The sequence below is a fragment of the Gavia stellata genome, chromosome 2 (assembly GCF_030936135.1).
Source record: "Gavia stellata isolate bGavSte3 chromosome 2, bGavSte3.hap2, whole genome shotgun sequence".
NCBI lineage: Eukaryota > Metazoa > Chordata > Aves > Gaviiformes > Gaviidae > Gavia > Gavia stellata.
In genome coordinates, this window is record NC_082595.1 from 70,451,530 (window position 1) to 70,475,233 (window position 23,704).

The window sequence follows — 23,704 nt, forward strand, 5'->3', positions numbered from 1 at the left end:
GACTGTGTAATAATGCAAATCAAGAAAAAAAAAGCAGGTGCAAAGGCACATTAGAAGTGGGATCTGTAGTTTTGATATTAAAAGAAAGTTAGAAGCTCAATCATAAACCTAAAACTTTAGAATCTGTCTGTAATTTACATATCATCAGGTGTTTTTCCTGATGACAGTTAAATATGATATTCAAAAGTTGTTGAGAATTAATCCATGCAGCGGAGCTGGACGTGGAGAGATTTATCCAAAATTCCTGCATTATTTAACATACATTAAAATAAAAACTTCATAATGATAAAAGATGTCTTGTTACAGAGATCAGAGAGATCTTTTGACAGGATGCCTACCTGGAAGTTGTGCTAACTAGTAGGAATTGGCAGGACCCATTCCTCAATGCACCAGCTCCTGAAAGGCATGGAGAAAAGCAGGGGTAATGTGGAGACCAGCTGGAAGAGCTCCCATTTCCAGCAACCCACTCAATGGGCACAAAGTTGCAGGGCTCCAGGAAACGCCCTGTGCTCATCCAGCCCCATAGAAAACGTCCTCATGAACTCCTAGTGCCCATGACAAATATAGATGCCGTATACTACCTTAAGGAGAAAATCCTTGTACAAAAGAATTTTACTGTTGAATTCAGCAGAAAGAGTTATTACTTGTGATATAAAATCTGCTCCTGGCCAGTCCTGCTTTATAGGTATGGTGGTAATACTAAGGACAGAGTGAAAGATGCAGTTTCTGTTAAGAAACTATGTACATTTCTAGGGAACCTAACATTTTTGTTTCGTAGGCTGCTTTCCATAATGTGACAGAGAAGGATTCCAATCCATGAAATCTAAGACACAGGGCAATGTTAGTAAGAAAAGAGTAACCAAAATAAATAAATATGTTCTTTTTCTCTGTCTTCTTTTTGTGTTTCCTTAGGTGAACTTTAAGACAACTTTATGACACTTTCATCTCGGTGCACAAAACCCCAAAACCTAAATAAAAAAAAAAAAACAAAATCCAAACCACAAACACACAATAGTCATAATTGATGTCTGAAAGTGTTTATATGCTTTATATACATTTATGGTGTATCTTCCATCAAAAGATGCATAAAACCACTTAATAATTAAAGTTATTATTAGTAAAAGTAGGAAAAAAATGTTGAAATGTTTTCATTTAAAGAGAGGAGTAGAAAGGCACATGAAGGATATTCAAAACAATGACTACAATTAGTAAGTCAATCTGAGTACTCTCTTAGGAAAATAGATCACATGGCTTCTGTTTTTTAATCAGTCTAAGCAATTCTTCTTACATAGTGAAATTAGTTAAACAAATGATAATACTACGTATGTTGTCACTTTTAACCTTCATTCTAAATTATTAATTTCATTATAGAAACCTTTAGAAATGTCAGGATTAGTGCTGGAAGTTTTACATATGTGCACAAAAGTGACTCACTAGACATTGATTAAACAAAAGAAGTGCAGAGAGCTGAAAAAATTGTCTAAATTCACACAGGATTCCTTGTTTGGTAGCACACACCCAGCTCATACAGGGAAATCTTCCACTATGTGATCTTTCTGACTGATTCCTAGTTTACTTCTAAAGGAAAAGCTATGGACATGCACATATTTTTTCAGGATAAATACCTAAATTGACTGCATAAATAGATATAAATATTTGAAAGGTAGCCATATCTGTTGCTCTAAGTTTATGTGTGTCTTACCCTGCAATGCAAAGGGGCTGTATATGAGGATGAAATTTGAAAAGGAAAATTTATCTCAGTACCATGAAAATTTTCTTGGCAATGAGACATGTAATCTATTGGATAGTTTCTCAAGAAAAGCAATTGAAGTGCAAGTGATTGAATTTTTTATTCCTCACTTTGGTTATTTTTCAACATCTTAAAATGTCATGTAGATGGAATTTTGAATATTGAAGGAAAAAATATCTGAAATTATGATGAATCAGCTGACCAAAAACCCATTATTTTTGGGGGGTGAAAAAAGCCATTCAATTAGCTTATGTCTATTTTTAGCAATCTGAATAGATCTCTCCTTATTAAAGACATAAACTGTGTATTTATAGTGAACGATATAGCTGAAATGCTAAAGTAAAGCCAAACAAAATATTGCACTATGAAGCAGATACGTAACAAATGTCACACCAGTATTACAAAATAAAACAAATCCTCCTTTAATTAGAGCTGCATTGTTCACCATTGTTACAAACACTCATAAACAAACTTCTCATAACTTCTAATCTTTAGATACCATTATGGGACTCGGCTGCGAACCTTAATGCATTCCTTTAGGTCCACACCGAAGATTGGACCTAAAACACTCTGACAATTGCACCAAGTCAGTGGGAAATTTATTCTGCATTTGGGCATTCAAACCAGCTGAGCCTCTGAACTGACTGGCAGCATTCAGAGCAGGAGTATTTTGTTAAGATACTGTTCTACGTGTACTTTTTATATGGTTTACATAGGTGTTTGCTAAGCAGGCTAGAGGTTGAACTCTATTTTGCTGATTAGACAAGAGAAAGAAAATTGGAGAGGATAAGCATGACTGGAATAATAAGGAAGCCTGCAGAAGTGAGAAGTACATATTAAAGGCAAAGCAATGTCTTGGCATGAGAAAAAACAAACATTCCAACGTAATGTTAAAAAGCTTGACATCTAGCTCTATGTCCAAATAAGTGAATCAATTACAATGCAAAAACAGAGAATACCTCATTTAATTTCCAAACATATTGTGAATCCAATAGATTACTTAAAAGTTAATATTTTAAAGCTTAATTGAAAAAAAACAGTAAGCAGGCTATCGTGAAGAAAGGCAAAAAGAGCAATGGAAGAAAGAGAAAAGAAGAAAAGTATTAAACAATGAAGAAATGTCTGTCTTTTTCTCCAGGTTTAGTAAAAGCTAAAATACCAGGCTGTGATGGGTTGACCCTGGCTGGGTGCCAGGTGCCCACCAAAGCTACTCTATCACTCCCCTTCATCAGCTGGACAGGGGAGAGGAAATATAACAAAAGGCTCATGGGTGGAGATAAGGACAAGGAGATCCCTCACCATTACCATCAAGGGAAAAACAGACTCGACTTGGGGAAATTAGTTTAATTTATTACCAATCAAAATCAGAGTAGGATAATGAGAAATAAAACCAAATCTTAAAAACACCTTCCCCCCACCTGTCCCTCCTTCCCGGGCTCAACTTCACTCACAATTTTCTCTACCTCCTCCCCCCAGATGGCACAGGGGGATGGGCAATGGGGGTTGCGGTCAGTTCATCACACATTTCTGCCACTCCTTCCTCCTCACACTCTTCCCCTGCTCCAGCGTGGGGTCCCTCCCACGGAAGACAGTTCTCCATGAACTTCCGCAGTGTGCCTCCTTCCCACAGGCTGCAGTTCTTCACGAAGTTTCCAGCATGGGTCCCTTCCATGGGGTGCAGTCCTTCAGGAACAGACTGCTCCAGTGTGGGTCCCCCACGGGGTCACAAGTCCTGACAGCAAACCTGCTCCAGTGTGGGCTCCTCTCTCCACAGGTCCACAGGTCCTGCCAGAAGCCTGCTCCAGCGTGGGCTTCCCATGGGATCACAGACTCCTTCAGGCATCCACCTGCTCTGGCATGAGTTCCTCCACGGGCTGCAGGTGGATATCTGCTCCACCATGGACCTCCATGGGCTGCAGGGGCACAGCCTGCCTCACCATGGTCTTCACCACGGGCTGCAGGGGAATCTCTGCTCCGGCGCCTGGAGCACCTCCTCCCCCTCCTTCTTCACTGACCTTGGTGTCTGCAGAGTTGTTTCTCTCACATATTCTCACTGCTCTCTTCTCCGGCTGCCATTTCCCTTTTTTTTTTTCCCCTTCTTAAATACGTTATCCCAGAGGCTCTACCACCATCGCTGACTGGCTCAGCATTGGCTGGTGGCGGGTCCGTCTTGGAGCCGGCTGGCATTGGCTCTATCGGACATAGGGGAAGCTTCTAGCAGCTTCTCACAAAAGCCATCACTGTAGCCCCCCTGCTACCAAAACCTTGCCATGCAAACCTAATACACAGGTTTAAATTACTCATTTTGAGAACAGTCTTAGTTGCAATGTTCACTTACTTTTAAATTAATTTAGTAATGGTTCAGTAATATATTGAGGTTCAATATTGTACCAAAGTAAAATGATAAAAACATGAGTAAGAAGAAATATTTGAGAAAAAATGTACATTATTCTACACCTTGGAAAGAAGTACCACAGAGTGAGTAAGTCCTGATTTCATCTGGATGTGTGCTTGGTTTTTTGCTCGCTTCCATACCTTTTGAAATTCCTGTGCTGCAAAGTGTTTTGTAAATACTTGCAAAACAAGGTTTGCCATTTAAAAGATCATATGATTTTGGACAGAACCTTTTCTCCTATGTTTCAGTACAGGTATTTTGTTTATATTTAAGAAGAAAATTACATGAAGTATTCAGATTTTCTTTTTTACTTGGTTGTATTAAACAGACCCTCAAGTGTGGAAATAGGTAGAGGAGTAACAGTAAAGTAGCAGTGAGAAGGAGGAGTAAGGTTTACTTTTTCCTGAGATTTGATAAATTCTGCCATCATCTAAGGATTTTCACAAATAGATTGTCTCTTGAAATGGTATTTACATGAAAGAACAAATAAGTTGGCATAGAAGCTGAAATTTAGGGGTTTTATTACTCAGGAAGCAAAAATCACAAGGACATGTGTGTTGCTGGATGGGTTGTGCTGGAACATGATTGTACATCTGCTATACATTTAACTTTTTGTTTGTTTGTTTTACCACTTCTAGCTTTTGTCTGAGCCGCATATTTTTCTGCTTTTGTTTTCCATTTCATACTGAACTAAATTCCTTAAGGAAGCTTCCTTGGGGCTCCTCTTTTTTATTGTCTTCCTCTTTCCCCTACCTTCCCTCTACCAAAATTACTCAGCCAGTGTCTTCAGTGGGTAGTTATGCTCACATTCATCATGAATTTGTCATTAATCTACTGTTCTACCCTGTCTATAAAACAGCAACATTGTTGCCCACTACTGCTAAATATCCTTCATTCATCTCAACACCTGAACTTTGAAAAACACGGTTCTATATTGGAGAATCAATTTATTTTCCTTCTTATTTCTCCCTCCTGCAGCTGACTTACACATTTCCAGTGCATAGGTATACTGGAGCCATATGGGAGACATGGTATTTGTACTCCTTGCTTGCCAGCTGTGTGTATGTCCTATAATTCTCTCCAGTGTCACCTAGTGATTTGGTTACACTCGTATGCTATGTTTATATCCTGGCTAGATTCATATAACTCACAAGACTTAAGTGAAAGTTACCAGCCGAGAGACTATTTCCCCAATTTTAAATAACAACATACATTACTTCAGCCAATACCAGCTGATTAAAATGATTATCAGTTTACACAGGATGAGAAAAATTTGGACTTTATTTCTGAAACATTATATGTATGCTCCTTATATAGAGATGTGTGTGCATATATTTCAGGCCCAAATGATGCAATTTTCATAATTAATCTCAAATTTGATTTGAGAATCAAATCTATATATTTTGTTCTCATTCAGCTGTTCTTTCAACGCTGGCTGCATGTTGTTGTCTAGACACAGAAGAGGTACCTGAAGTTTAAGGTAAAAGGGTTGGTGGGGATAGATGGCTGCATGATCAAAGCGTGCTGGCTTCTGGAAATGTTCACAAAGAAAGCAGCTTCTCTGATACCCTTCACAATCAATGCAGCATTGGTGTAGCCTTAGAACTAGGTCACAGATCCATCATTTCTCTCTAGCTGAAACAAGCTGTATGAAAGCTTCCATTCTTCATTCTTTGAATTGTCTACTTAACATATTCTTTTGCAAAAATATTATGTTGCAATTGTTTGAAACATACAGAAAAAAATAGTTATGGTACTAATATTCTATACCCTTGCATGAGGTACCAATGTATTTTATTTATATACACTTTGAGATAGATCCTATTTGACATTTTTAATCAAATAATTTTTATGACTGTGCACTTCAATAATTGTTTTGTTGTTGCTTGTTTATGGGTTCAGGGGTTTTTTTGTGGGGGAGGTTTTAGGGTTTTTTTTACAGGAAGAACAATCCTAACTCTAAAATGTTAAAGCACATTTTTCCCATAGTTTAGATTTAACTGGAATGCAAAATGTACTGGAGATCTATGCAAGAAAAAATCCGTAAAAATTCAAAAGAAGCATGAATGTAAATGCACACAGAAACTCCTTACACATGCATATACACACTTTGGTGTAAGTAGTTAAAAATTCTGCAAAGCACTTGAGCAGATTCTGACTACTAAAAGTGATCATTAATAAAAACATTAATGGTGATTTGCAAAAGTACTTTTAGCAATGTTTTTTGTATCATTGCATGGCCTCAGGCAAGTTACTAGAGTTCTCCTTACCTCAGTGAATCTGTATGTGAAACAGATACAATACCCATTCCCTCAGTGAAAAGCAGAACATGCATTAATTGGGTGTGAACAAAAGGGGTTAGCTTGCACACATGGACAAATGCTGAACCTGAGTCACTGCATATGCTTGAAATCATGCAAGTATTTTCACATTTGTAGACACAGAATGCCATATTTATTATCAGTGCTGGGAACATTTATGCTTTATCACAAAATGATGTAAAGGCCAAGTTGTATATGTTCAACAATTTAGAACAATCTGTTGTGGAGAAAAAAGGTAACTACCGAGTCAGCCCGAGGTCAGAGAAAAAGTATAACTTGAAGTGCAGCAGGCAAAAACAGTTCTTCTCTGTTGAGGCTAAATTACCAGTAAGGTAAACCACCCATGAGGCATCCAGCTGGGAGCTGACTAACAGAAGGTTCAAGGTGAAACAGCTTCCTCCACACTTACAGAACTGCTATTTATATTGTTGTAGGCATCCTAAAACTTACATCAGCACTTATAGAGGACAGATCTCCACAGAAAAATCATATAGATGACAAAACAGTGGTTTACTGTTTAAAGAATACTTTATAAATAATTTAATGGCTTACTTTGATGGAATATTTTGATACAGATTTAATTAAGACATTAAGCAAAAAATACACATAGCCTTATGAAAGTGGCTTTGAAATATCGGTATTTCAATTGTTTAAATGAAATTATTATTTTCTGCATGGTACCATATTAAACACATGATAATATAAAAGTATTTTATAATACATTCCCGTTCATGAATGCAAACTCTTAAAGTTAATGGATTATATTTCCTTTGAGGGTGTTCTTAGCAAACATTTTTCTCTTTCTGGCTTGGTTCTGGGCTTTGTTGGTACTTTCCTCAAGAAATGTTTGTCTATTAATAGGCAGAAATTTATAAAATATTTTCCTGTCCTCTTTGTCTTAATGCTTCATTGTCATATTGTGCTACAACAAACATATAGCCTGCTAAATCCTTCTTTTGATCTTTTACACTAACCAAAATGATCAGTGAATCAACAATACCATTTGTACATCTGTGATCTAAAACCTATGTATATCCAAATAGTGCTGACCTTGACTTTGCATCTTTATTAAGATTGCATTGTCTTGTTCTGTGATCAAATCTGACCACTAATACAGTTCAACCTAAATATTTAGGTCTTTTTTTTTTAGGTTTTGAATGAAAATTCTTTGAGAATGAAATCTTGACAAAAAACAGGCCTAATTCATTCCTCTTTAATGTGATGGTTTTGCAGAAGCCTTATTCACCTCACATTCATATGGCTGATGTTTGAATTGTTACTTCAAATAACAGCACCCAGAATAGCAGATGAGAGAATTTTTACATTGTTATAAATCACAATAAAAAGAGTTCAGTCCCTTACATCAATGATGTGTTTAGTCATTACAAACTCCATGCAAAACCAAAACTGTACTGAGGAGTCCATTCCTTTTATACGTGCACATTCTATGCATATCTCAGACACATTACTTCTTATTTAATGTGTCTAATTTCTAAGGATATTCAGCTAAGTTCTCTGTTAAACAGGATATAGGACAAAGCGGTTTTATTTTTGCACAGACACTTTTAATCTTCCTTATTCATTAAAGTTTTTAAAGTGCATACATTGCAAGTGGATTTAAAGTATCTGAACTGTAATTACTGTCATTAGTGCTGTACCATCTGCATCTTTCAGGAACCAGCAGATTGAACTAATCACCAATAATTGTTTTCAAGATGTTTAGCACATCTTAAATTTAAACATCAAAACAAAAACTTATATTTGGCACTGATTTCTGCCAAAGTCTTCTTTTTCCAACATCCTGTATCTACACTAGTTTGATGTGCTGGATTAATCCCTACATGAGCTTCTCCCCTAGCTAAAGTCTGATACATAGTCTTGGAAAGTGTTTGATAGTTTTTGGTTTGTATTTTCCCCTTAGCAGCCCACATTACAGAGCCATCGTACATCATTGCAGATCAGAACTCTTGCTGTGACCAGAGCATGGAAAATTAATTACTTTCCAATACAAACACAGTTATTCCTTCTTAAATCGCCTCTTGTAGTCACTGAAGAAATGGCTGGGGAAAGTTTTGTCTGTGTAAATCTGTCACACCTGACACAAAAAAGGAACAGACCACTTCAAATTTAATAGACGTTAATGCAGTGATCTGAGTAAGGTAAAAACATTTTTAGCTAATGTATAGGTATGCGCTTTTAATAATTTTACTCTTTGCTTTGTCTAACAGCCTCCTTAGTTTTTAAGGTTCCTAAAAGTATTTGACAATCCTCATGTGAAAATGACTGTAACATTGTCCTTTCTTTCAAATACAAATACACTTAATTCATATATTCAATATTTCCATGTAAGACCACTAAAAAGAAAATGGTTTAATGAAACTGATTTTTTTAATAATGTTTAACAAATGAAAATTAACAACATTTTCTCCAGGCTTCTTAGTGTTTTCTTCCTTTTCTTTTTGAATATTAAACTTTGATCCTACAGGCTGCACTCTGCATCTGATACTTGTTCATATGTAGAACTGCTTGCAGGAAAGAGACTTTGGACTGCAAACTCCTTAGGGCAAATGTATTAGGCCACCAATTTTATTTCATACTCTTAACACGACCTACTGATATATCAGGCCTCAGGGTCTTAGTGGTATTGTGCAGTCTTGCCCCAAATTCTGCTGATAAAGGGTAGATAGGAGATGGTTCTGTCCCCTTCAGCTCTTCAGTTTTATAGCATGGTTAAGACACAGAATAGTCTGAGTTATTGAATAGCAAAAATAAACCCATGATAAGCAAGGGAATTACCTTAGATACTTATGAAATATCCTACCAAAGCAAAACCTGAACTGTTCAGACCTCTTCATTCATGCTGTCTACACACACCAGATGTACCTATACTGAATCTCATACATGTTGTATTCACAGCTCCTTCATCTGGTGAACAGCAGGGTCAGAGCCTCAATTTGACTTTAACAAATAGTCCCAACTCAGTATTTGTTCCACAGTATTGAGACCAACATCTAAATTATTAGTCATAGGATAATACCGGACTAACAGCTCCCTACTGCCTGAATCGGCACTAGTATTTTATTTCTGATCAGGAAAGCACTTCTGAAGCAAATCACTTAGTCATTTTTAGTTACTGATCATTACTTTGTGTCATGAAATTGTTTTGGACAGCATGAAATGAATTCCTCTTAGATCAAGCGAAATGGAGTGATGAAGCATTCCAAGAGATCACCTAGTATTCTTCAGCCTGGTATTCACATGTGTTCAGACCATGGAATCAGACTAGAACTCCGCCATGCCTCCCACCCTAAGATATATGGTCCCCAACACCAATTGTGTCACTTTCTTAGATCCACTCCTATTGTACTGCACTAATGATTATAACCATAGATCATTCCATAAACACATGACAGGCACAGATTTTTTATTTAATGGAATCACAGAATCTTTTGGGTTGGTAGGGACCTCTACAGATGATCTAGTCCAACTCCCTCTGCTCAAAGCAGGGTCAGCTACAGCAGGTTGCCCAGGTCCATGTCCAGTCACATAGTGAGTATTTGCACAGACAGAGACTTCATAACCTCTCTCGGCAATCTGTGCCAGTGTGTAACCACTCTCAGAGGAAAAAAGTGTTTTCTTGTGTTCAGAGTTAATGAGTTTCCATTTGTGCCCATTGCCTCTTGTCGGGACTCTGGCCACTACTGAGAATATCTCTTCTTTCCCTCCTATCAGACATCTATACACATTGGTAAGACACATTGGTAAGACCCTCCTGAGCCTTCTCTTCTCCAGGCTGAACAGGCTCTCTCAGCTTTTGCTCATGTCAAGTGCTCCAGTCCATTAATCTTCTTTGTGGTCAATCTACTTTCCAGCTAGTTGGTCCCCTGCATCTACTGGTGCCTAGGGTTACTCCTCCCTGTGCAGAGCTTTGCATTTCCATCTGTTGAATTTCATGAGATTCATCTCAGCCCAGTTCTCTAGCCTGTTCCTCTGAACTGTTGCACATCTCTGATACATCAGCCACTCCTCGCAGTTTTGCAACATCTGTGAACTTGCAGAGCGTGTACGCTGTCCCAACAGCCAGGTCATGAATGGAAATGTTAAACAATATTGACCCCAGTACCGATGCCTGGGTATACTGCTAGTGACTGGCTTCCGTGTGGACTTTATGCTACCGATCACTACTCTCTGGGCCCACCTGTTCAGCCAGTTTTCTGTCCAACTCGCTGTGCACTTATTTAACTTGCACTTTGTCAGCTTGTCTATGAGGATGTTATGGCAGACAGTGTCAAAAGCCTTACTAAAGCCAAGATAATCAGCATCCGCTGCTCTCCCCTCATCCACCAAGGTCATCTCATCATTGTAGAAGTCTTTCAGGTTGGTTAAGCTTGATTTCCCCTTTGCAAATCCATGCTGACTAACTCCTGATAAACTTTTTGTCCTTTATGTATTTGGAAATGCTTTCCTGGAGGACTTTGTTCATCAGCTTCCCACAGACTGAGGTGAAGCTGACCAGCCTGTAGTTCCCCCAATCTTCCCTTTTGCCCTTCTTGAAGACAGTATTGTTTTCTTCCAGTCTTTTGAGCCTCTCCCATTTGCCATGGCTGTTCAAAGTTAATTGAGTGGCCTCACTTTAACACCAGCCACCTCTCTCAGCAGTCATGAGTGCAACCCATCAGGCCTCCATGCACTTACGTATATCCAGTTTGTTGAAGGGCTCCCTAACTTGGTCATCCTCTGTCAAGGGTAGGTCCTCCTAACTCCAGATTTTCTCTCTGGTCTCAGGCACCTGAGATACCTGAAGGGTAGTTTCACTGGTAAAGACTGAGGCAAACAAGGCACTGAGAACCTCAACCTTTTCCATTTGTCACCAGTTCCCCTGCCCTGTTCAGCAGCAGGTACACGTTTTCCCTAGTCTTCTCTTTGCTGTTTAAGTATTTGCTGTTATGAAGACTTTTATCAATTTGTATGTACCTGGGTAGTGGTATACTGGTTTCATTTGAATAATAACTTGGCTGAATCAGCCCAACCTCTTGGAGACGTAAGGCCAGTTAATTAAATAGAACAAGTTTTGAGTGTTGTTTTTAATATGTTTTGTTATTCAACCATGCAAACTCAGCAGTGGACTATTTATTTATTCTTTTCTTTCCTTGGTTTGATTTTAAAGATTTTATCATGTTTTCCATGTTTGTCATAAATTCTTTCTTTTTTTTTTTTTCCACTAGAAATCTTACTTGATTTGCTTCCAAGGGACAATGGTTACTTTAAAAAGCAGAGCACGAAATGAGTCAAAAGCAGATATTGCTGTCTTTCAGCTTGGCCTTGGTTCTTTAAGACAGATGAACACATAATTACATACTCTGAGTGTGTGTTTTAAATATATCTAATAATATATAAATATAGCATTTAATATATATGTGCACACACGACAGTCTCTGAACGGTAGAAAAATATATAGATAAACTTTGTAGCGTAACCAGAGCTAAGCCTAGGATCTTTCCAATTTTTAATTGGTAATGAACTCTAGAGCCCTAAAAGTCAAAGGAGACTAGAAATGTGTTTGTGTATTGTAAAGTTACTGTATACAAAGCCTCAGACCTTAACTCTGAAAGCTGTATTCTTAAATTTACAGATTCAGAAAAACAGCAAAGGTTATTTGTCCTTAGCAGGCAGAGAGATATAAACATCAGTCAAGGCATTTTATTTAAAATATGTATTTTGAGCAAGCAGTTCAAGTTTGCAGATTAATAAACAGAATTAGGATGTCATCTGATCACAAAATTATAATAAAATGAAAACTTGATGTATACAGTTTTATAAGGATTTTTCATTCTTATGCATAATATACTATCTTTATTACCCCTAACCTTTCTAAGACTATAGTTTTTGAAGATATAAAATTTGTTTTCTTTCACTTAGGAATACTAGAATCTGATGTGTATTGCACCCTGGGGACTTCAAAAAGGAATAGTAGTTTATTCTATGCGTATGGATTCCTTGTAGAACTTACAGGTAAAACCTGTTAAAATGACACCTTTATTATAAAGGAATTTTGTTTTTTTTTAAATGATCTTCAAAATGGAAAGATGAAGTTTCTTCACAGATTTTCAAGCAAGGGAATGCTACTGTACTAAAGGCATCCCTACCCTGTAGCACTGACACAACATAAAATTTAGAGGTAAATGCTTGTTCACACCTGGTACGGGCAAATGTTTGGAATTAGAAGTAGCTCATAGTAATATATGCCATCTTTTCCACACCTGGTGTTCATAGTAGGAATATCCTTCCACCCTATATCTATTTACTGAACAATTTACAAGCTTTCTTTTCCTTTAGAACATAGAACACATACAATTTTTGGAATGTATCACATCTATTGTCACATATCATGTGTATTGTCAGAGGATTTACAGACAACAAATTTAAGCACATGCTGATCCACAGGTGGGGAATCTATTATACCCGAAAAGCTTTAGGATGGAAAATAATAAATTGAAATACTAAGCCTTTTCAGTTCCAAATTATCTGCATATTACATGAAAGCTTTGAAATACATGATCTATGAATTTTAGTGAGAAACCATCACAATTTCAGAGGTCATGTATTTTTTTCAGTAGGGAAAATAGCTTAACATATCCACAAACACACTTGGGATACAATGGCTGCAAATACAGTTAGTTGTATAACTAGAGAAAAATAAAACAACAACTAAGCAATTCCTCCAGGCTAATACTTCAATACTTTGCTCTCCAACTTAGCTGCCCTGTGACTGCAAACAGTCTCCAGTACTTAGTTTACAAAATTACACTTGACTAGATACATAGGTATGATCTCTACAGCAAATTTGTATTACATTTTAGAGGAAACTAAGACTGACTTAAAGAAGTATATATTTCAGATCCATTCAAAATAAATTGGAAGACAGCTGTCGGCTATGAAATATATGAAGTCAGCACTTGCTCTTTGATTATTGGAACAGGACATCAAAAGAGTAAATGAAGGGACTATTTCTTTTAATAAAGATGACATATTGTCTTTAACATGTATACAATTATGTTCATTTTGTTTATATGTACATTTGGATGACATTCCCTACAGGAAAAAAAATCTACAGGAAAAAAGCGTTATCAATGTTCATGCAAATTAATCTATTCAGGGGGATTTAAGTAATCACTTTGACAGCTTGAATTTGGCAATCTTCTAATGAACAGGCAGCAATTGTACTATGTGACTTTGGTGATCAGACACAACACTGCTATTTAGTTGAAGATAGTAAAACTCCAAAACCTTAGATGAAGATTTCTTGAAGAAGTGATGCTAGAATATATTTGTGCAAACCCTTTATCAAGTAACCTTTCTTTACATAACAAAAAACCTGAAAAGTGTCAATGGTTTACGCAGGAAATCACATTACTAAAAGGCTGCCTTTTATCCTGAACAGAATACTACACCAAATTTTCTTAGGTCTTTGTTTATTTCTAGATTCATTATATACTTGTAGATGCAGGGAAAAAAAGGCTTCTAAACATCTGAAATTGTAGGAAAATCTGGATAGATTCCTAACTGAAGCAGAGTCAAACTATCTTTTAGATATATAAATTGTAAAAAAAACACCTAATAATAATTCTCCATTGTTTGTCATATTGTCATTCTTGTAGAGATGAGCAATATGATAGAAATAATTATTTTGTATTGCATGCTGACTCAACAGAATAAATCAGAAGAAGAAACTGTCCTTTATCTTAGGTCATTCTTGGGGTTAATATAGTTACTAGGGGATCTGGAAATAGAATGAGGCTTTATGACTTGTTAGGGTCCTATGCTTGTTTTGCATCAATATATTAGGTCAGAAGCTGACAAATGTGGGATTTGCTATCAGTCATTGTTGCAGAACACAGTGCCCCTGGTAAAACCATTGTTCAAGCTGTTCACTGGTAGTTGTCAGAGGCTTCAAAATTGTCTTGTGCCAAGAAAAAAGAAAAATCGCTATTAATAATAACTGTATTACAATCTTCTTTTTATATATAGGATGGTTAGCTGCAGATTATCATCCTGAGAGTTGTAAACATCAGGATAAAGTGTGGGGTGTTTCAATAAATAGCTATTCTGGACCTGGGAAAAATTTAAGTTAAAATTAGTAGGTGTAGTCAGATATTCCTAGTTTTATATGAATTAACCTATTATATGTATATTACAGTAATGGAAAAGATCACTCCCATCTGTAAAAGACTGAATCCTCATTAAAGGTTTGGCTCACTTAACTACTTTTTGTTGTTGCTGGTTTTTCCGTTAAAAAGAGCACTCAGCCCTTTGAAATTTCAATTTGTTTTCTTTTAATAAAGTGATTTTACTGGCCTCAGACTAGGGTGAAGTGACAGATGCTTCAGCACTGGAACCTTAAATAGCATAATTAGAACAGGGATTCACGTTTGACATTTTTTTCTTTTGTTCTTTAAAAACATCTCTCAAATTTTGTCATTTAGGATCATTTTGTGTCTTCTATACTTCAACTGTGTTTTTATTTAGAAATATTTATAAAAAGAAACAGGCAATAGAAGCTTACAGAATTGCAGAGGAGAATGTTTTGAAATTCATGGTTAGTTGGATGATAGGCCATAATGGAGCTGTTACTGTTGGTGGTGTCAATGCGTACTCAGAATGTAATCCGTGGATTACAAACACAATGGACCATAGCAGATCTCGCTGTATGAATGGCTACTGATATGCATAAAAACCTATCATTCTTCAGATAATTATTTTGTCTAAATTTAGAATGTGAACTGCTGACACTATCAAAAGTACTTTTGGTTGGACATCAGAGTAGAAGATGTTACAGGATTTAGCATGTGTTAGCACTAATTGACTATTATGTCTGTCAAGCAAATAAACCCCCACATAATCGAATTAACAGGGCACGAGAATGAGAGCTGACTTGAATGCAACCATAAGAAAATGTAGCTGGAATATGGGTATTTATGAAGAAACTTTTGTATAAATTTTCTTCATGAACTCTGGTATGAGGTCATGTTTCAGTGTACTTTATTTTAATCTGCATTTTGGATTCTTTGTGTGCAGCAAGCTTCTAAGGAAGAGCTTTCTGAAAAGAGAATTACTTTTCCCTAAAACTGTTCTAAAATTCCTGTATCTTGCTATATTATTTTTGATGGTGGTTTTACACTGATAAATTAAATTGCTACAGGAGTGGGTTTGTGTGCAAAAGGCCATTTCATTTACTATAGTGTGGGATTTTAATTTTTTTTCTTTTTAAAGAAGTAATTTACTTTTAAATTTATTTTTTTACCTAGACATAGGCAATTATATTATTTTGCCAGCTAGATATTTTGAGGAACACACATTTTTTTAGGATGGAAAAAAGAAAATAAAAGAAAATGATAGTAACCTTATAACTGCATTTCTGTGGTATAGAAACCTAACTATTTACCTTAGTGTTAGCTTCAGCAGTAAAACTTCGGTCAGTTGGGCCAACAGAGAAAGTTACGGAGAATATCTGACTTCCTGCCATAAAACTCAGCACGTAACAATAAATGCCAATAATAGTTGTTGTTATTGCTCACTGAAAAGACAGAAAATTATGCTTTCTAAAGGGGACCTTGAGGAGTAAGGACACTAGTGGGTTAGGAAATGAAAACTTGTGAAGGAAGTAAAAAAAAAGGTCAAAATAGAAAGGACTTCTCAGTACAGTGTCAGAGGGTCTTTCCCATTTTCACAAACAAGTATTTTTTATTTCATCCTTCTTATAATAAAATATGGAGCTATGAAACTCATTGAGAATAATAGTCCTTAGAGTGCTAAACTGGAGAATGTTAAAGAAAAGCAGTGAATTTATTTAAATAAATGTGTAAATGCAACAACATACTCCTTTAATTACGCCCTATTCATTAGGAGAAGGTTTTGTAGTTGGATACAGTTATTACAGTAGCATCATAATTTTTTGCCTTGTGTAGGTTACTAAGTTACAGGTGGAAACTTTTACGGCCTCCATTATACAGATTTTGTGCAAACAGAACTTCTATCATCTTTAATGGTAATGTGCATGGGTTTTCAAAGATATAGGATAAAGAAAAAGAAAACCAAAAACCTAGAAATAGTTGGCTGGAGAAGCAAAGTTCTTGAGGAGTCTGTGGAGCTCTAGTCATTAATAGAAGCAGTGTTTTTGAACCATTATGTTTGAGGAATCTGACACTTAAGTAGTTATGAGAGTTTTTTATCAACTGCATAATGATTTAACTTTGGGCAGGCCTCTGAAACAAATAGTACATGCTGAACATGCTCAGGACTTTACTGGGTTCATTAACATAGCCATTCTGGTCTCTGAGAAGCATTATTCATTCTCTTTATTGCCATACCCAACTGTCCTTTCTGTCTTTGCAGAGTCACTTCCACGTCATTCTTGCCCTGTGATTTAATTCTGACAATATGCCATTGGCTGGGCTAGAATATTGACCACCACAAGAGCTCCTTTTCTCATTAATTTTTATTGTCAAGTACATGGATTTTTACAAACACTAGAGATATGGGATCTGATTCACCAATGTTCAGTGGTTTCTACTGTTATTTATGCAAGAACAAAAGTAATATTTAAATTTGGTCCATAAGTGTAAAAGAGGTTCTTCCCTTCCTCTCCCACCTGAAGCCTATTATTCTTGGTCATTAATGGTGATAAACTAATTGCAGCAAAAAGAAAGTTTGATTCTATGCCTGAAATTTATGTCCAGTTGGCCAACTGGTATTACAGCCAGAAGAAAAAAATATTTATTGTTCTTTAATTCAATTAATACTGAAAACTCTAATATTTCACTGGCTTAATGCTTTATCACACTTGTGTTTAAGGAAAGTATAACTTCTGATTCACAAAGTTTATCTCTCTGAAAATCTGAATTTACAGGCATGAAATGTGCAGCATTTCCAGAAACTTACTTAATAGTTTTTACAAAAGTTTAATCAGTCTTCAGGTTAAAAAAACATACTTACTATGTGATTTAACTGTGTCTAGCTTTAACCTCTGACCACTGCTTCCTTTTGTTCCTCTCTCCAATATATTAAATTATTTTCCCTTGTGAAGGTACCTATGCACTCCTGTGATGTCAGCTCACAGTCCTTGTTTCAAGGCAAAGAGAGTGAGCTCTTCTAAGTAATACTTGTGGGTCTTTTGCATGTTAACTCTTGCACTGGTTTTGTTTGGGATAAAGTTAATTTTCTTCATATTAGTTGGTACAGTGCTGTCTTGGATTTGTGACCGGAACAGTGTTGATAATACACCCATGTTTTAGTTATTGCTGAACAGTGCTTATAGTGCTTGGACAGCTGACCAGGTGGATATCCCATACCATATGATGTCATTGTCAGCAATAAAAACTGTGAGAAACAAGGAGGAATTTTGAGGGGTCATTCAGAGTTATGAAATTTGTCTTCCCAAGTAATCATTACACATGATGGAGCCCTGTTTTCCTGGGGATGGCTAAACATCTGCCTGCTGATGGGAAGTGGTGAATGAAGTCCTTACTGTGCTTTGCTTGCATGCGCAGCTTTTGCTTTACATATTAAATTGTCTTTATCTCAGCCTGTGAGTTTTCACACTTTTGCCCTTCTGATTCTCTCCTCCATCCTGCTTGGGGGGAGTGAGCGAGTGGCTGTGTGGGGCTGAGCTGCCTACCAGGATTAAACCATAACAACTGTTTAGACATTCGGTTTTTCATTGCTTTGCAATGGAAAAGCCTTTTTTCATTTGATTTGCATTTTTTTCACATTTAAGCTATTTAAAGGTCACTGTGTTCCCGTATGTGGTATGTGAGCCCGTGTTAGTGGACTGCACTGTTTGTTCCTGGATTTCATGTATGCCTGTATTGGACCACTGTGTTTGGATAGCCTTAATTTGCCTGATGGCCACCTCCAATCATTCTGTCCTCATTGTTATTTATCACTCCGAAAGTCTTGGTGCTACTCAGAGATCTTTTAGCTGTCATTATGTTTTTATTTTTGGATCATTGACAAAATTTTAGCAGAGAGTGAGGCCCAGTACTATCTATCCCTTGCAAAACTAACTATATGACTATATTACGCTGAAATACGATGGTTAGCTAGCCTTTGTTTTCTGTAAATCAACCCATCTTCCCCACAAAATCCCATGTACCTTCAAATAAAAGGAGAAGAGATTCAAACATAGACTGAAATTTATATTGGAAAATTTTCTAAGTATTTAGTCAGGCTGCCAACTCTTTCTCACCCAATAACTGTTTATGTTAATTTTTTTCAACTTTCATTGTTTTTAAAGTTACTTTTTTTTTCTTTCAGCATTGCCTGTTTGGAATGAAATGCGAGATTCTCCATTTCAGCTCATCTAAACATTTACTTTTTGGAGTTCCTGATTGTACATAAACAAAGAATGTATTTAATAGTACTTCAGCATAAAATGTATATTGTTCCTAATGCAATTGCATGAGTTCGCAAACAAACAACTATTGAATATGCTTGTTTATTTTTTATCATAGCAAAAGTATGTGTAATGACAGCACAGAACAGGGTCTGCATAATTGACATTTGGTCTGGGACAATTCAAAGGACAAAGGCATTCCTCAGGAGCATCTGGGAAGTCATCTCCTTGAGCTGGGTTCAAGAGAGAGCAGAAATCTAGCAGACATCATGCTGCATTCTTTTCAATTCTGAATGTCTTTTTAAAAGGGACTCCTGTGAGGCACTTAATAGTGCCCTACAGGACTTCAGACCTGCAAAGTGAGTATGCTCACATTTATAAGATAAAAGTAAGATTTTAAAGACAGTTATTGAATAGTGAGCATAAACTCAGGTTTGAAAAAAAAAAGAAGTATTTCCATTTCCAGTCCCAAGTGCCATCTTGCCTTTAGGGTATTTTGCATTCCTGGAATGCTAGTAACAGTGAGACCACAGCTACAGTAAAAAAATGCACTGGGGGAAAAAGAAAAAAAAAGAAAACCCCCAAAACCTGCATGATTCTGATGCAAATACTATTGTAATTTTATGTTTTACAGGCAAAGTAACCATGAATGTTTAAATGAATTAAGGGTCTTAATATTCATTAATACTAAACAGTACCTGCTCCAAAGTGAGTTCTATGTCAAAACCAGACCATATCAAATACTGATAAGTCGTATTACACAACCTTGTGATATCATAATATGGAAGATTTATAATGAATTACTTCAGACTGCTGTGTCATGAAATAAAATGAGATCATCAACTAACAGAAAGTAAAGCATCATGCAATGAATATGTACATAATATTGTAGTTTCCTGTTGATTTCTTATGATAATAAAATATTAATTACAAAATTGGATGGGAACTCTCAATGGCAATGATGCTATTTTCTTTAAAAAAAAAATACTTTTTTAAACAGAAAAATATTTTAATAAATAGTGTCCAGACACCTGTAAAATGAATTTCCTAGCTTTTGCCTTCCAATTTAGAATCAAAACGTGATAGTTAACTGTAGATGTACAGAGAGAGTAAAGAAGTAAGAGAGGCTTAGGCAAAACAATTGACATGACTTGAACTAGGGGCCATAAAAAAAGAGTCATATACTATGAATCAGAGCTCTACAAGCTTGGAAAAAAATCACAGCAAAGCTCACACATCCACTGACATTGTATGCGCAGAGTGATTCCTATGAGACATTTCATTATATTCACAGATGACCTCTATTACTGTGCTCTTTCTTGACAATTCTGCAGGGAAAGAACATTCCAGAATGATATGAAATTGCAAGCAGAAGAATATATAAAAAAAAGGAAGTTGAAAATAATACTCACAACTCCACAGCTATGTGGACCATTGGTCAAATGGTCATTATCTGTCAGCAAAGTGCTTTTGGAAATACCTCATTTGGTATCACAGCCCACCAGCAAAATATCCTCAGTTACAAATAAGGGAAAATAAACCACAATATATTGTTCTTTTTAAAGGATTATGAGAAAAAATACATAGGATGATTTTTAATTCCAGTTTAGCAAGGGTTTTTATCCCAGATTTCAAATCAAAATTTCCTTGAAAAGACAGTGCCTCCACAAAAAAGAAAGAAGGAAGGAAAGAAGGAAAGAAAGAAAGAAGGAAAGAAGGAAAGAAGGAAAGAAGGAAAGAAAGAAGAGTACTCAGTATTTTAAAAGATTAAGTCTTTTTTTATGGACAATATTGTGTTTAGACTAGATTAAATGATCCCCCTTGTAAACTGTCTTGCGGCCATGCATATTTGTTGTAAAATTTACATAGGATCAGCAGTAAATTCCCTTTCTAGTAAATCCCAAACAAAAACAAAACAGAAACAAACCAAAACCTATCAGCCCACACCAGTTCATTTGTAAAGAGAAACTTGTATTCTGATGTGTCAGCTAACAAATAGTGGAGAATTGTTGCACCAAATACATTTAGAGAGGACTCAATTTTATCAGAGAATAAAGATAATTGTTTGAAGTTATTTAATATCTTGAATGAAAATTCCTTCTTATCTAAAGTGAACTATTCTAACTCTGTGTTTCATCCTTGCTGAGGAATCTAACAAAGGGTGGACAAAAATGCCCTTTGTCCTACTCCAGTCCTGTCCATGCTTTCCAGTGGAAACTGTATTTCCCCTTGTTCCCTTTATTGCAAAGCCCTCTGCAAGTGTATTTGACCTTCCTTCTCCTTCTATGAAAAGAAAAGGCTTTGTTAAAATTTTCTGAATAAAGAAAAAAGAATCATTATTGTTATGACATGAGGAAAGTTATTGGACAACATTCGTATTGTCTAAATTTAGTCTGGTGAAATACCAGGTTACTTTCACTAGACTCCTTTTTAATATGTTTTTCTATATTCAATAGAGAAAGCGAATGTCCTCTACAGAGGAATTCAGAGCCACAGTACACTAGAGAGAAAGACCACCTGTAATTCAAAGAAAATAATTTTACACAGAAATAGTGTCCTATCGAGCTGATGATTTACAATATGATAATACGAGTTACCAAGTCACTAATCAGGGGTGATCAGAATTCGAAGTCTGGCAAACTAAGTTTGCCTTCCCCATGAAGAAATAATACTGTACCACTTTGCAAAATGCATCATGGCAGTGGGAAATAGAGAGAAACAAGAGAAACCATTTGTTATGGAGAAATGACAATGTCCATGCAGATCCCTAGCTGTAATATTATAAGCATATAATCATTGGCAATAGCAGTTTTAATCTTCCTTTATGCTTGATCTGCATTAGATACGAATTGTCAACTGACAGGTCCTAGCTCTTTAGTTCGAACTGAGGAGACTCAAAGTGTGGAGCCTGCCATTCAGTGCCTATGGTTGGTTGAGATAATGCACACAGTGGAGAAGAGTGCTGAGGGTATAATTTCTTTATACAGTTCTCTATCCCTAATTAGCACTCCAAGCCCCCTATGCTCTTTCACAGAGTGACAGAAAGGAAAAGAAAACCATCAGGCCATTCTGCTTTCCTTAGATTCCTGCTACGTAAGATGTCAGTGACAGAAGGGCTTCTCCTGAAGGTGCCATTTCTCACAGCTGTAGATTCAAATAGTTTATAGATTAAGTCAGAAACTGAAAAAAGAAGAAGTCCATTTACTTTTGAACTCATCTTATTGCACACTTGAAAATCTCTTCTTCCTTTAGTTGGTTAGATGTTTTCCCTTTTTCTTATACTGGCAAACGTTCAAGGGCAAGCAGCCTGACATATGAAAAAAATCCAAATTGACAGACATACTACAAATCTGCAACTCAGCTGGTGAAAATAGAGAATATGAACTGAAACTCACCCTGGGAAGAAAATCTTGACCCAACACTGGGAAAAAGAGCAAGCCAAGCAATTTCAAAATTAAGGGATCAAGGTGAACTTGGTCATTTGATCGTTTTCCTTGAAGCAGTGCCAAATATTTGAAGGCAAATTGGATTTGCGGCAAGGAACTTCAGCACATCAGGTAGAATATGAGCCTGGTTTGAAGAAAAAAAATCTATGATGAGGTGGAAAAACATCAGATGAGATCCTCACCCTTGATAACGTTTCTTTGAACAGCTCAGGTTTCTCAGAGGAACTGCTAAATTATTCTGACTAAGCATCTGAATACCACTTCAGCAAGGGAGAGGCAATGTAGCTGCTTAGCTACATGCATATATTAGCTGTCTTAAGGGACTGTACAGCACACACGCATCATTTATTGGGTAGTCTGTCTGAGACATCAGTAGTGTTCCAACTAGTGTTTTAATCTTACCATCTACAGTAACTAAAATACCACTAGTATCTGCTCCGGAGTCATTTAAGCCTAAAGAATAGTGAAAAGAAGATGATGCACCAATAGCATAGTTTTTCTGTTATATTTTGCCCCCAAACACCCTGACTAGGGTTTTTTTTTTTGTGAAAGGAAAAGTAGTGACTATCTAAAGGAAATTTAAACACTGCATTGCTAAAGTTTTCCTTGTTTTTTTTCTCTTTTTTTTTTCTTTTTCTTTTAGCCTGGGATTTTATGTGAAAGAACATACCACAACAATATGCATCTCTCAAAGTCTGCATGATATTGTTTAAAAGCAGATGAAGTATCTAATTTTAATTGTTCATACTAGCTTAGATCCCAATAAATAAAGAAAATTTCGATGAAACCGTTAAAATGGGAACCGCATGTTATAAATTATAGTTTTCTCACACATGGTTTAATGGGCATGGTGGTGTTGAGTTGATGGTTGGACCTGATGATCTTACAGGTCTTTTCCAACCTTAGTGATTCTGTGATTCTGTGATTCTGTGACTTTCACAGTGTAATACTGAGAAATCCTGAGTGATTGGCGCAGGACAGTTAAGTGTCTCTGAGTACTTGCTGTAAACAGCCTCATGCTTCTAGAATAATGTTCCTAGGTCAAGTTGACTATTTGGTCTCTTGCCTCTTTCTGGAGCACTTCTGCCTCCCTCCATATTTCCAGCTTGATACCTCTCTCAGGAATTTACTGTATTTCCTTAAGCACAAGGATTTTGCATGGTTGTTGAGCAGCTCCTCACGCTCATTAATAACTTTGAGACAGAAAGGAACTAAAAAGAGAAAGTGGCAGCAACATTTTGGCAGGAGGTCATTCCCTTCTTGATCTGGTTTTAAGGGGACAGTGACGGTAGTTCTGTGAATACCTTGGTGTGCTCATTACTTAAAGAAGTGGAAATTCACATTAAGTAGGACTGGATGAAGGAGGAGGAATAAGCTGTCATGAAGGAGAACCTCATCTGG